The sequence below is a fragment of the Labrus bergylta genome, chromosome 9 (assembly GCF_963930695.1).
Source record: "Labrus bergylta chromosome 9, fLabBer1.1, whole genome shotgun sequence".
Taxonomy (NCBI): domain Eukaryota; kingdom Metazoa; phylum Chordata; class Actinopteri; order Labriformes; family Labridae; genus Labrus; species Labrus bergylta.
Genome location: NC_089203.1, coordinates 7,426,267 through 7,440,784, shown reverse-complemented (window position 1 = coordinate 7,440,784; position 14,518 = coordinate 7,426,267). Strand labels below are relative to the sequence as shown.

The 14,518-nt window shown below is 45.7% G+C and overlaps 11 non-coding genes across 11 annotated transcripts; all 11 read left to right on the top strand.

The window, feature by feature from the left end:
* The first annotated feature begins 1,981 nt into the window (after window positions 1–1,981).
* trnad-guc (transfer RNA aspartic acid (anticodon GUC)) lies at window positions 1,982–2,053 on the top strand. Its single transcript has one exon. It is a non-coding gene; the product is annotated as a tRNA-Asp (tRNA).
* Window positions 2,054–3,186: 1,133 nt separating this feature from the next.
* Window positions 3,187–3,258, top strand: trnad-guc (transfer RNA aspartic acid (anticodon GUC)). Its single transcript has one exon. It is a non-coding gene; the product is annotated as a tRNA-Asp (tRNA).
* Window positions 3,259–4,391: 1,133 nt separating this feature from the next.
* Window positions 4,392–4,463, top strand: trnad-guc (transfer RNA aspartic acid (anticodon GUC)). The gene has a single exon. It is a non-coding gene; the product is annotated as a tRNA-Asp (tRNA).
* Window positions 4,464–5,750: 1,287 nt separating this feature from the next.
* trnag-gcc (transfer RNA glycine (anticodon GCC)) lies at window positions 5,751–5,821 on the top strand. Its single transcript has one exon. It is a non-coding gene; the product is annotated as a tRNA-Gly (tRNA).
* Window positions 5,822–6,672: 851 nt separating this feature from the next.
* Window positions 6,673–6,744, top strand: trnad-guc (transfer RNA aspartic acid (anticodon GUC)). Its single transcript has one exon. It is a non-coding gene; the product is annotated as a tRNA-Asp (tRNA).
* Window positions 6,745–8,023: 1,279 nt separating this feature from the next.
* trnag-gcc (transfer RNA glycine (anticodon GCC)) lies at window positions 8,024–8,094 on the top strand. Its single transcript has one exon. It is a non-coding gene; the product is annotated as a tRNA-Gly (tRNA).
* Window positions 8,095–9,098: 1,004 nt separating this feature from the next.
* On the top strand, window positions 9,099–9,169 carry trnag-gcc (transfer RNA glycine (anticodon GCC)). Its single transcript has one exon. It is a non-coding gene; the product is annotated as a tRNA-Gly (tRNA).
* Window positions 9,170–10,066: 897 nt separating this feature from the next.
* trnag-gcc (transfer RNA glycine (anticodon GCC)) lies at window positions 10,067–10,137 on the top strand. Its single transcript has one exon. It is a non-coding gene; the product is annotated as a tRNA-Gly (tRNA).
* Window positions 10,138–10,700: 563 nt separating this feature from the next.
* On the top strand, window positions 10,701–10,772 carry trnad-guc (transfer RNA aspartic acid (anticodon GUC)). Its single transcript has one exon. It is a non-coding gene; the product is annotated as a tRNA-Asp (tRNA).
* A 1,285-nt stretch (window positions 10,773–12,057) lies between these two features.
* On the top strand, window positions 12,058–12,128 carry trnag-gcc (transfer RNA glycine (anticodon GCC)). Its single transcript has one exon. It is a non-coding gene; the product is annotated as a tRNA-Gly (tRNA).
* A 2,082-nt stretch (window positions 12,129–14,210) lies between these two features.
* trnag-gcc (transfer RNA glycine (anticodon GCC)) lies at window positions 14,211–14,281 on the top strand. Its single transcript has one exon. It is a non-coding gene; the product is annotated as a tRNA-Gly (tRNA).
* Window positions 14,282–14,518: the final 237 nt, after the last annotated feature.

Genomic DNA, 14,518 nt, shown 5'->3' with positions numbered 1-14,518 from the left:
GAATCACAACACTTGAAGTTGAATAACGGGATCCGTTGCTGTTTTTTGTCCCAGAGACACAGACAAACTTGTGCAGTGCAACACAGCTCAGGACACTTGAAGTCTAACAATTCTATGAAAAACATTTTCCCAGGACTCTTTACATTGTTACAACAAGAAGCTCCCTGTTCAGTCGACAGCATTTTTTTCAGAAGCTGGCTTCCAACGCACCAAACTAGGGGAGCTGCCACTCCAACTCAGCACTTGAGACCACTTAGCCAAAGTGACCTCTTAGGAGTTCTTTTCTTAGCAAAAATGTCAAACTCACACAAAGTCCAAGTTGACAGTAAACTGCAGTCACTGGAAATGAAAAAGGATTGTGTCCAGGCTGACCTTGAACCAGACATGTAAAATAATTGCAGTTTTTACCCGATGAAGACACTGGATGATGGCGCTGTATGCGCGCGTCTGGTACCCATCATGCCTTGTGTCGAGCATTGGTGGTTCAATGGTAGAAATCTCGCCTGCCACGTGGGAAGCCCGGGTTTCGATTGGCAGTAAACTGCAGTCACTGGAAATGAAAAAGGATTGTGTCCAGGCTGTATTTTATATATCGGATCCTGTAGTTGGACATGCTTTCCTCAACCCTCACCCTACCCTATCCCTATTTTATGAATCGGACCCCGAAGTTGGACATGCTTTCCTCAGGTTCTCTGTATAGTCCTGGTAAATACTGGAACGCTGCCATCAGCCCGTTTACGAGCCAAAAACAGCACCACAGAAGGTCTCGTTAGTATAGTGGACAGTATCTCCGCCTGTCACGCGGAAGACTGGGGTTCGATTCCCCGACGGGGAGAAATATTCTTTCTATTCAGCAGTCCCATTACTTACCACCTAAGAAAGGGGCTTTACGCTAGCCCTACTCTCAAGGTGAGGTGAGTAAAAGTTAACTCTCTGTACATCTAAGGAATAAAAAAATAAGGAAATGGTCCAAGGAGAGGAATTCATACATGGTAGGTAAAATACAATGAGAATTTGGGATTGTGACAGTGAATTTTTTAGTCCCTCTCAGGGACTTCTTACTTCTTACTTCTTGCCTGCCACGCGGGAGGCCCGGGTTCGATTCCCGGGTTCGATTCCCGGCCAATGCAGCCAGGATTTTGACTTGGTCTTACAATGTTAGAAAGTGCAGATATGATACTGCTACAAAGGATCAACTGTTGTCTGTTGCGCTCATTGTGAATCACAACACTTGAAGTTGAATAACGGGATCCGTTGCTGTTTTATGTCCCAGAGACACAGACAAACTTGTGCAGTGCAACACAGCTCAGGACACTTGAAGTCTAACAATTCTATGAAAAACATTTTCCCAGGACTCTTTACATTGTTACAACAAGAAGCTCCCTGTTCAGTCGACAGCATTTTTTTCAGAAGCTGGCTTCCAACGCACCAAACTAGGGGAGCTGCCACTCCAACTCAGCACTTGAGACCACTTAGCCAAAGTGACCTCTTAGGAGTTCTTTTCTTAGCAAAAATGTCAAACTCACACAAAGTCCAAGTTGACAGTAAACTGCAGTCACTGGAAATGAAAAAGGATTGTGTCCAGGCTGACCTTGAACCAGACATGTAAAATAATTGCAGTTTTTACCCGATGAAGACACTGGATGATGGCGCTGTATGCGCGCGTCTGGTACCCATCATGCCTTGTGTCGAGCATTGGTGGTTCAATGGTAGAATTCTTGCCTGCCACGTGGGAAGCCCGGGTTCGATTGACAGTAAACTGCAGTCACTGGAAATGAAAAAGGATTGTGTCCAGGCTGTATTTTATATATCGGATCCTGTAGTTGGACATGCTTTCCTCAACCCTCACCCTACCCTATCCCTATTTTATGAATCGGACCCCGAAGTTGGACATGCTTTCCTCAGGTTCTCTGTATAGTCCTGGTAAATACTGGAACGCTGCCATCAGCCCGTTTACGAGCCAAAAACAGCACCACAGAAGTCCTCGTTAGTATAGTGGACAGTATCTCCGCCTGTCACGTGGAAGACCGGGGTTCGATTCCCCGACGGGGAGAAATATTCTTTCTATTCAGCAGTCCCATTACTTACCACCTAAGAAAGGGGCTTTACGCTAGCCCTACTCTCAAGGTGAGGTGAGTAAAAGTTAACTCTCTGTACATCTAAGGAATAAAAAAATAAGGAAATGGTCCAAGGAGAGGAATTCATACATGGTAGGTAAAATAAAATGAGAATTTGGGATTGTGACAGTGAATTTTTTAGTCCCTCTCAGGGACTTCTTACTTCTTACTTCTTGCCTGCCACGCGGGAGGCCCGGGTTCGATTCCCGGCCAATGCAGCCAGGATTTTGACTTGGTCTTACAATGTTAGAAAGTGCAGATATGATACTGCTACAAAGGATCAACTGTTGTCTGTTGCGCTCATTGTGAATTACAACACTTGAAGTTGAATAACGGGATCCGTTGCTGTTTTTTGTCCCAGAGACACAGACAAACTTGTGCAGTGCAACACAGCTCAGGACACTTGAAGTCTAACAATTCTATGAAAAACATTTTCCCAGGACTCTTTACATTGTTACAACAAGAAGCTCCCTGTTCAGTCGACAGCATTTTTTTCAGAAGCTGGCTTCCAACGCACCAAACTAGGGGAGCTGCCACTCCAACTCAGCACTTGAGACCACTTAGCCAAAGTGACCTCTTAGGAGTTCTTTTCTGAGCAAAAATGTCAAACTCACACAAAGTCCAAGTTGACAGTAAACTGCAGTCACTGGAAATGAAAAAGGATTGTGTCCAGGCTGACCTTGAACCAGACATGTAAAATAATTGCAGTTTTTACCCGATGAAGACACTGGATGATGGCGCTGTATGCGCGCGTCTGGTACCCATCATGCCTTGTGTCGAGCATTGGTGGTTCAATGGTAGAATTCTCGCCTGCCACGTGGGAAGCCCGGGTTCGATTGACAGTAAACTGCAGTCACTGGAAATGAAAAAGGATTGTGTCCAGGCTGTATTTTATATATCGGATCCTGTAGTTGGACATGCTTTCCTCAACCCTCACCCTACCCTATCCCTATTTTATGAATCGGACCCCGAAGTTGGACATGCTTTCCTCAGGTTCTCTGTATAGTCCTGGTAAATACTGGAACGCTGCCATCAGCCCGTTTACGAGCCAAAAACAGCACCACAGAAGTCCTCGTTAGTATAGTGGACAGTATCTCCGCCTGTCACGCGGAAGACCGGGGTTCGATTCCCCGACGGGGAGAAATGTTCTTTCTATTCAGCAGTCCCATTACTTACCACCTAAGAAAGGGGCTTTACGCTAGCCCTACTCTCAAGGTGAGGTGAGTAAAAGTTAACTCTCTGTACATCTAAGGAATAAAAAAATAAGGAAATGGTCCAAGGAGAGTAATTCATACATGGTAGGTAAAATAAAATGAGAATTTGGGATTGTGACAGTGAATTTTTTAGTCCCTCTCAGGGACTTCTTACTTCTTACTTCTTGCCTGCCACGCGGGAGGCCCGGGTTCGATTCCCGGCCAATGCAGCCAGGATTTTGACTTGGTCTTACAATGTTAGAAAGTGCAGATATGATACTGCTACAAAGGATCAACTGTTGTCTGTTGCGCTCATTGTGAATCACAACACTTGAAGTTGAATAACGGGATCCGTTGCTGTTTTTTGTCCCAGAGACACAGACAAACTTGTGCAGTGCAACACAGCTCAGGACACTTGAAGTCTAACAATTCTATGAAAAACATTTTCCCAGGACTCTTTACATTGTTACAACAAGAAGCTCCCTGTTCAGTCGACAGCATTTTTTTCAGAAGCTGGCTTCCAACGCACCAAACTAGGGGAGCTGCCACTCCAACTCAGCACTTGAGACCACTTAGCCAAAGTGACCTCTTAGGAGTTATTTTCTTAGCAAAAATGTCAAACTCACACAAAGTCCAAGTTGACAGTAAACTGCAGTCACTGGAAATGAAAAAGGATTGTGTCCAGGCTGACCTTGAACCAGACATGTAAAATAATTGCAGTTTTTACCCGATGAAGACACTGGATGATGGCGCTGTATGCGTGCGTCTGGTACCCATCATGCCTTGTGTCGAGCATTGGTGGTTCAATGGTAGAATTCTCGCCTGCCACGTGGGAAGCCCGGGTTCGATTGGCAGTAAACTGCAGTCACTGGAAATGAAAAAGGATTGTGTCCAGGCTGTATTTTATATATCGGATCCTGTAGTTGGACATGCTTTCCTCAACCCTCACCCTACCCTATCCCTATTTTATGAATCGGACCCCGAAGTTGGACATGCTTTCCTCAGGTTCTCTGTATAGTCCTGGTAAATACTGGAACGCTGCCATCAGCCCGCTTACGAGCCAAAAACAGCACCACAGAAGTCCTCGTTAGTATAGTGGACAGTATCTCCGCCTGTCACGCGGAAGTCCGGGGTTCGATTCCCCGACAGGGAGAAATATTCTTTCTATTCAGCAGTCCCATTACTTACCACCTAAGAAAGGGGCTTTACGCTAGCCCTACTCTCAAGGTGAGGTGAGTAAAAGTTAACTCTCTGTACATCTAAGGAATACAAAAAATAAGGAAATGGTCCAAGGAGAGTAATTCATACATGGTAGGTAAAATAAAATGAGAATTTGGGATTGTGGCAGTGAATTTTTTAGTCCCTCTCAGGGACTTCTTACTTCTTACTTCTTGCCTGCCACGCGGGAGGCCCGGGTTCGATTCCCGGCCAATACAGCCAGGATTTTGACTTGGTCTTACAATGTTAGAAAGTGCAGATATGATACTGCTACAAAGGATCAACTGTTGTCTGTTGCGCTCATTGTGAATCACAACACTTGAAGTTGAATAACGGGATCCGTTGCTGTTTTTTGTCCCAGAGACACAGACAAACTTGTGCAGTGCAACACAGCTCAGGACACTTGAAGTCTAACAATTCTATGAAAAACATTTTCCCAGGACTCTTTACATTGTTACAACAAGAAGCTCCCTGTTCAGTCGACAGCATTTTTTTCAGAAGCTGGCTTCCAACGCACCAAACTAGGGGAGCTGCCACTCCAACTCAGCACTTGAGACCACTTAGCCAAAGTGATCTCTTAGGAGTTCTTTTCTTAGCAAAAATGTCAAACTCACACAAAGTCCAAGTTGACAGTAAACTGCAGTCACTGGAAATGAAAAAGGATTGTGTCCAGGCTGACCTTGAACCAGACATGTAAAATAATTGCAGTTTTTACCCGATGAAGACACTGGATGATAAGTCAGAAGATCACCAAAGGGATTATGAATGACTTGGAAGGGGAACAGGAGAGTGCTTACCAAATTTGGCAAACAATCCAACAAAGTGCTGTGGAGACCTCATGGTGGCGGTGTATGCTCGCGTCTGGTACCCATCATGCCTTGTGTCGAGCATTGGTGGTTCAATGGTAGAATTCTCGCCTGCCACGTGGGAGGCCCGGGTTCGATTGACAGTAAACTGCAGTCACTGGAAATGAAAAAGGATTGTGTCCAGGCTGTATTTTATATATCGGATCCTGTAGTTGGACATGCTTTCCTCAACCCTCACCCTACCCTATCCCTATTTTATGAATCGGACCCCGAAGTTGGACATGCTTTCCTCAGGTTCTCTGTATAGTCCTGGTAAATACTGGAACGCTGCCATCAGCCCGTTCCAACAAAGTGCTGTGGAGACCTCATGGTGGCGCTGTTTGCGCGCGTCTGGTACCCATAATACCTTGTGTCGAGCATTGGTGGTTCAATGGTAGAATTCTCGCCTGCCACGCGGGAGGCCCGGGTTCGATTCCCGGCCAATGCAGCCAGGATTTTGACTTGGTCTTACAATGTTAGAAAGTGCAGATATGATACTGCTACAAAGGATCAACTGTTGTCTGTTGCGCTCATTGTGAATCACAACACTTGAAGTTGAATAACGGGATCCGTTGCTGTTTTTTGTCCCAGAGACACAGACAAACTTGTGCAGTGCAACACAGCTCAGGACACTTGAAGTCTAACAATTCTATGAAAAACATTTTCCCAGGACTCTTTACATTGTTACAACAAGAAGCTCCCTGTTCAGTCGACAGCATTTTTTTCAGAAGCTGGCTTCCAACGCACCAAACTAGGGGAGCTGCCACTCCAACTCAGCACTTGAGACCACTTAGCCAAAGTGACCTCTTAGGAGTTCTTTTCTGAGCAAAAATGTCAAACTCACACAAAGTCCAAGTTGACAGTAAACTGCAGTCACTGGAAATGAAAAAGGATTGTGTCCAGGCTGACCTTGAACCAGACATGTAAAATAATTGCAGTTTTTACCCGATGAAGACACTGGATGATGGCGCTGTATGCACGCGTCTGGTACCCATCATGCCTTGTGTCGAGCATTGGTGGTTCAATGGTAGAATTCTCGCCTGCCACGTGGGAAGCCCGGGTTCGATTGACAGTAAACTGCAGTCACTGGAAATGAAAAAGGATTGTGTCCAGGCTGTATTTTATATATCGGATCCTGTAGTTGGACATGCTTTCCTCAACCCTCACCCTACCCTATCCCTATTTTATGAATCGGACCCCGAAGTTGGACATGCTTTCCTCAGGTTCTCTGTATAGTCCTGGTAAATACTGGAACGCTGCCATCAGCCCGTTTACGAGCCAAAAACAGCACCACAGAAGTCCTCGTTAGTATAGTGGACAGTATCTCCGCCTGTCACGCGGAAGACCGGGGTTCGATTCCCCGACGGGGAGAAATGTTCTTTCTATTCAGCAGTCCCATTACTTACCACCTAACAAAGGGGCTTTACGCTAGCCCTACTCTCAAGGTGAGGTGAGTAAAAGTTAACTCTCTGTACATCTAAGGAATAAAAAAATAAGGAAATGGTCCAAGGAGAGTAATTCATACATGGTAGGTAAAATAAAATGAGAATTTGGGATTGTGACAGTGAATTTTTTAGTCCCTCTCAGGGACTTCTTACTTCTTGCCTGCCACGCGGGAGGCCCGGGTTCGATTCCCGGCCAATGCAGCCAGGATTTTGACTTGGTCTTACAATGTTAGAAAGTGCAGATATGATACTGCTACAAAGGATCAACTGTTGTCTGTTGCGCTCATTGTGAATCACAACACTTGAAGTTGAATAACGGGATCCGTTGCTGTTTTTTGTCCCAGAGACACAGACAAACTTGTGCAGTGCAACACAGCTCAGGACACTTGAAGTCTAACAATTCTATGAAAAACATTTTCCCAGGACTCTTTACATTGTTACAACAAGAAGCTCCCTGTTCAGTCGACAGCATTTTTTTCAGAAGCTGGCTTCCAACGCACCAAACTAGGGGAGCTGCCACTCCAACTCAGCACTTGAGACCACTTAGCCAAAGTGACCTCTTAGGAGTTATTTTCTTAGCAAAAATGTCAAACTCACACAAAGTCCAAGTTGACAGTAAACTGCAGTCACTGGAAATGAAAAAGGATTGTGTCCAGGCTGACCTTGAACCAGACATGTAAAATAATTGCAGTTTTTACCCGATGAAGACACTGGATGATAAATCAGAAGATCACCAAAGGGATTATGAATGACTTGGAAGGGGAACAGGAGAGTGCTTACCAAATTTGGCAAACAATCCAACAAAGTGCTGTGGAGACCTCATGGTGGCGGTGTATGCTCGCGTCTGGTACCCATCATGCCTTGTGTCGAGCATTGGTGGTTCAATGGTAGAATTCTCGCCTGCCACGTGGGAGGCCCGGGTTCGATTGACAGTAAACTGCAGTCACTGGAAATGAAAAAGGATTGTGTCCAGGCTGTATTTTATATATCGGATCCTGTAGTTGGACATGCTTTCCTCAACCCTCACCCTACCCTATCCCTATTTTATGAATCGGACCCCGAAGTTGGACATGCTTTCCTCAGGTTCTCTGTATAGTCCTGGTAAATACTGGAACGCTGCCATCAGCCCGTTCCAACAAAGTGCTGTGGAGACCTCATGGTGGCGCTGTTTGCGCGCGTCTGGTACCCATAATACCTTGTGTCGAGCATTGGTGATTCAATGGTAGAATTCTTGCCTGCCACGCGGGAGGCCCGGGTTCGATTCCCGGCCAATGCAGCCAGGATTTTGACTTGGTCTTACAATGTTAGAAAGTGCAGATATGATACTGCTACAAAGGATCAACTGTTGTCTGTTGCGCTCATTGTGAATCACAACACTTGAAGTTGAATAACGGGATCCGTTGCTGTTTTTTGTCCCAGAGACACAGACAAACTTGTGCAGTGCAACACAGCTCAGGACACTTGAAGTCTAACAATTCTATGAAAAACATTTTCCCAGGACTCTTTACATTGTTACAACAAGAAGCTCCCTGTTCAGTCGACAGCATTTTTTTCAGAAGCTGGCTTCCAACGCACCAAACTAGGGGAGCTGCCACTCCAACTCAGCACTTGAGACCACTTAGCCAAAGTGACCTCTTAGGAGTTCTTTTCTTAGCAAAAATGTCAAACTCACACAAAGTCCAAGTTGACAGTAAACTGCAGTCACTGGAAATGAAAAAGGATTGTGTCCAGGCTGACCTTGAACCAGACATGTAAAATAATTGCATTTTTTTCCCGATGAAGACACTGGATGATAAATCAGAAGATCACCAAAGGGATTATGAATGACTTGGAAGGGGAACAGGAGAGTGCTTACCAAATTTGGCAAACAATCCAACAAAGTGCTGTGGAGACCTCATGGTGGCGCTGTATGCGCGCGTCTGGTACCCATCATGCCTTGTGTCGAGCATTGGTGGTTCAATGGTAGAATTCTCGCCTGCCACGTGGGAGGCCCGGGTTCGATTGACAGTAAACTGCAGTCACTGGAAATGAAAAAGGATTGTGTCCAGGCTGTATTTTATATATCGGATCCTGTAGTTGGACATGCTTTCCTCAACCCTCACCCTACCCTATCCCTATTTTATGAATCGGACCCCGAAGTTGGACATGCTTTCCTCAGGTTCTCTGTATAGTCCTGGTAAATACTGGAACGCTGCCATCAGCCCGTTCCAACAAAGTGCTGTGGAGACCTCATGGTGGCGCTGTTTGCGCGCGTCTGGTACCCATAATACCTTGTGTCGAGCATTGGTGGTTCAATGGTAGAATTCTCGCCTGCCACGCGGGAGGCCCGGGTTCGATTCCCGGCCAATGCAGCCAGGATTTTGACTTGGTCTTACAATGTTAGAAAGTGCAGATATGATACTGCTACAAAGGATCAACTGTTGTCTGTTGCGCTCATTGTGAATCACAACACTTGAAGTTGAATAACGGGATCCGTTGCTGTTTTTTGTCCCAGAGACACAGACAAACTTGTGCAGTGCAACACAGCTCAGGACACTTGAAGTCTAACAATTCTATGAAAAACATTTTCCCAGGACTCTTTACATTGTTACAACAAGAAGCTCCCTGTTCAGTCGACAGCATTTTTTTCAGAAGCTGGCTTCCAACGCACCAAACTAGGGGAGCTGCCACTCCAACTCAGCACTTGAGACCACTTAGCCAAAGTGACCTCTTAGGAGTTCTTTTCTTAGCAAAAATGTCAAACTCACACAAAGTCCAAGTTGACAGTAAACTGCAGTCACTGGAAATGAAAAAGGATTGTGTCCAGGCTGACCTTGAACCAGACATGTAAAATAATTGCAGTTTTTACCCGATGAAGACACTGGATGATGGCGCTGTATGCGCGCGTCTGGTACCCATCATGCCTTGTGTCGAGCATTGGTGGTTCAATGGTAGAATTCTCGCCTGCCACGTGGGAAGCCCGGGTTCGATTGGCAGTAAACTGCAGTCACTGGAAATGAAAAAGGATTGTGTCCAGGCTGTATTTTATATATCGGATCCTGTAGTTGGACATGCTTTCCTCAACCCTCACCCTACCCTATCCCTATTTTATGAATCGGACCCCGAAGTTGGACATGCTTTCCTCAGGTTCTCTGTATAGTCCTGGTAAATACTGGAACGCTGCCATCAGCCCGTTCCAACAAAGTGCTGTGGAGACCTCATGGTGGCGCTGTTTGCGCGTGTCTGGTACCCATAATGCCTTGTGTTGAGCATTGGTGGTTCAATGGTAGAATTCTCGCCTGCCACGCGGGAGGCCCGGGTTCGATTCCCGGCCAATGCAGCCAGGTTTTTGACTTGGTCTTACAATGTTAGAAAGTGCAGATATGATACTGCTACAAAGGATCAACTGTTGTCTGTTGCGCAAAATAATTGCAGTTTTTACCCGATGAAGACACTGGATGATAAGTCAGAAGATCACCAAAGGGATTATGAATGACTTGGAAGGGGAACAGGAGAGTGCTTACCAAATTTGACAAACAATCCAACAAAGTGCTGTGGAGACCTCATGGTGGCGCTGTATGCGCACGTCTGGTACCCATCATGCCTTGTGTCGAGCATTGGTGGTTCAATGGTAGAATTCTCACCTGCCACGTGGGAGGCCCGGGTTCAATTGACAGTAAACTGCAGTCACTGGAAATGAAAAAGGATTGTGTCCAGGCTGTGTTTTATATATCGGATCCTGTAGTTGGACATGCTTTCCTCAACCCTCACCCTACCCTATCCCTATTTTATGAATCGGACCCCGAAGTTGGACATGCTTTCCTCAGGTTCTCTGTATAGTCCTGGTAAATACTGGAACGCTGCCATCAGCCCGTTTACGAGCCAAAAACAGCACCACAGAAGTCCTCGTTAGTATAGTGGACAGTATCTCCGCCTGTCACGCGGAAGACCGGGGTTCGATTCCCCGACGGGGAGAAATATTCTTTCTACCAGCAGTCCCATTACTTACCACCTAAGAAAGGGGCTTTACGCTAGCCCTACTCTCAAGGTGAGGTGAGTAAAAGTTAACTCTCTGTACATCTAAGGAATAAAAAAATAAGGAAATGGTCCAAGGAGAGGAATTCATACATGGTAGGTAAAATAAAATGAGAATTTGGGATTGTGACAGTGAATTTTTTAGTCCCTCTCAGGGACTTCTTACTTCTTACTTCTTACCTGCCACGCGGGAGGCCCTGGTTCGATTCCCGGCCAATGCAGCCAGGATTTTGACTTGGTCTTACAATGTTAGAAAGTGCAGATATGATACTGCTACAAAGGATCAACTGTTGTCTGTTGCGCTCATTGTGAATCACAACACTTGAAGTTGAATAACGGGATCCGTTGCTGTTTTTTGTCCTAGAGACACAGACAAACTTGTGCAGTGCAACACAGCTCAGGACACTTGAAGTCTAACAATTCTATGAAAAACATTTTCCCAGGACTCTTTACATTGTTACAACAAGAAGCTCCCTGTTCAGTCGACAGCATTTTTTTCAGAAGCTGGCTTCCAACGCACCAAACTAGGGGAGCTGCCACTCCAACTCAGCACTTGAGACCACTTAGCCAAAGTGACCTCTTAGGAGTCCTTTTCTTAGCAAAAATGTCAAACTCACACAAAGTCCAAGTTGACAGTAAACTGCAGTCACTGGAAATGAAAAAGGATTGTGTCCAGGCTGACCTTGAACCAGACATGCAAAATAATTGCAGTTTTTACCCGATGAAGACACTGGATGATAAGTCAGAAGATCACCAAAGGGATTATGAATGACTTGGAAGGGGAACAGGAGAGTGCTTACCAAATTTGACAAACAATCCAACAAAGTGCTGTGGAGACCTCATGGTGGCGCTGTATGCGCGCGTCTGGTACCCATCATGCCTTGTGTCGAGCATTGGTGGTTCAATGGTAGAATTCTCGCCTGCCACGTGGGAGGCCCGGGTTCGATTGACAGTAAACTGCAGTCACTGGAAATAAAAAAGGATTGTGTCCAGGCTGTGTTTTATATATCGGATCCTGTAGTTGGACATGCTTTCCTCAACCCTCACCCTACCCAATCCCTATTTTATGAATCGGACCCCGAAGTTGGACATGCTTTCCTCAGGTTCTCTGTATAGTCCTGGTAAATACTGGAACGCTGCCATCAGCCCGTTCCAACAAAGTGCTGTGGAGACCTCATGGTGGCGCTGTTTGCGCGCGTCTGGTACCCATAATGCCTTGTGTCGAGCATTGGTGGTTCAATGGTAGAATTCTCGCCTGCCACGCGGGAGGCCCGGGTTCGATTCCCGGCCAATGCAGCCAGGATTTTGACTTGGTCTTACAATGTTAGAAAGTGCAGATATGATACTGCTACAAAGGATCAACTGTTGTCTGTTGCGCTCATTGTGAATCACAACACTTGAAGTTGAATAACGGGATCCGTTGCTGTTTTTTGTCCCAGAGACACAGACAAACTTGTGCAGTGCAACACAGCTCAGGACACTTGAAGTCTAACAATTCTATGAAAAACATTTTCCCAGGACTCTTTACATTGTTACAACAAGAAGCTCCCTGTTCAGTCGACAGCATTTTTTTCAGAAGCTGGCTTCCAACGCACCAAACTAGGGGAGCTGCCACTCCAACTCAGCACTTGAGACCACTTAGCCAAAGTGACCTCTTAGGAGTTCTTTTCTTAGCAAAAATGTCAAACTCACACAAAGTCCAAGTTGACAGTAAACTGCAGTCACTGGAAATGAAAAAGGATTGTGTCCAGGCTGACCTTGAACCAGACATGTAAAATAATTGCAGTTTTTACCCGATGAAGACACTGGATGATGGCGCTGTATGCGCGCGTCTGGTACCCATCATGCCTTGTGTCGAGCATTGGTGGTTCAATGGTAGAATTCTCGCCTGCCACGTGGGAAGCCCGGGTTCGATTGGCAGTAAACTGCAGTCACTGGAAATGAAAAAGGATTGTGTCCAGGCTGTATTTTATATATCGGATCCTGTAGTTGGACATGCTTTCCTCAACCCTCACCCTACCCTATCCCTATTTTATGAATCGGACATGCTTTCCTCAGGTTTTCTGTATAGTCCTGGTAAATACTGGAACGCTGCCATCAGCCCGCTTACGAGCCAAAAACAGCACCACAGAAGTCCTCGTTAGTATAGTGGACAGTATCTCCGCCTGTCACGTGGAAGACCGGGGTTCAATTCCCTGACGGGGAGAAATATTCTTTCTATTCAGCAGTCCCATTACTTACCACCTAAGAAAGGGGCTTTACGCTAGCCCTACTCTCAAGGTGAGGTGAGTAAAAGTTAACTCTCTGTACATCTAAGGAATAAAAAAATAAGGAAATGGTCCAAGGAGAGGAATTCATACATGGTAGGTAAAATAAAATGAGAATTTGGGATTGTGACAGTGAATTTTTTAGTCCCTCTCAGGGACTTCTTACTTCTTGCCTGCCATGTGGGAGGCCCGGGTTCGATTCCCGGCCAATGCAGCCAGGATTTTGACTTGGTCTTACAATGTTAGAAAGTGCAGATATGATACTGCTACAAAGGATCAACTGTTGTCTGTTGCGCTCATTGTGAATCACAACACTTGAAGTTGAATAACGGGATCCGTTGCTGTTTTATGTCCCAGAGACACAGACAAACTTGTGCAGTGCAACACAGCTCAGGACACTTGAAGTCTAACAATTCTATGAAAAACATTTTCCCAGGACTCTTTACATTGTTACAACAAGAAGCTCCCTGTTCAGTCGACAGCATTTTTTTCAGAAGCTGGCTTCCAACGCACCAAACTAGGGGAGCTGCCACTTCAACTCAGCACTTGAGACCACTTAGCCAAAGTGACCTCTTAGGAGTTCTTTTCTTAGCAAAAATGTCAAACTCACACAAAGTCCAAGTTGACAGTAAACTGCAGTCACTGGAAATGAAAAAGGATTGTGTCCAGGCTGACCTTGAACCAGACATGTAAAATAATTGCAGTTTTTACCCGATGAAGACACTGGATGATGGCGCTGTATGCGCGCGTCTGGTACCCATCATGCCTTGTGTCGAGCATTGGTGGTTCAATGGTAGAATTCTTGCCTGCCACGTGGGAAGCCCGGGTTCGATTGACAGTAAACTGCAGTCACTGGAAATGAAAAAGGATTGTGTCCAGGCTGTATTTTATATATCGGATCCTGTAGTTGGACATGCTTTCCTCAACCCTCACCCTACCCTATCCCTATTTTATGAATCGGACCCCGAAGTTGGACATGCTTTCCTCAGGTTCTCTGTATAGTCCTGGTAAATACTGGAACGCTGCCATCAGCCCGTTCCAACAAAGTGCTGTGGAGACCTCATGGTGGCGCTGTTTGCGCGCGTCTGGTACCCATAATGCCTTGTGTCGAGCATTGGTGGTTCAATGGTAGAATTCTCGCCTGCCACGCGGGAGGCCCGGGTTCGATTCCCGGCCAATGCAGCCAGGATTTTGACTTGGTCTTACAATGTTAGAAAGTGCAGATATGATACTGCTACAAAGGATCAACTGTTGTCTGTTGCGCTCATTGTGAATCACAACACTTGAAGTTGAATAACGGGATCCGTTGCTGTTTTTTGTCCCAGAGACACAGACAAACTTGTGCAGTGCAACACAGCTCAGGACACTTGAAGTCTAACAATTCTATGAAAAACATTTTCCCAGGACTCTTTACATTGT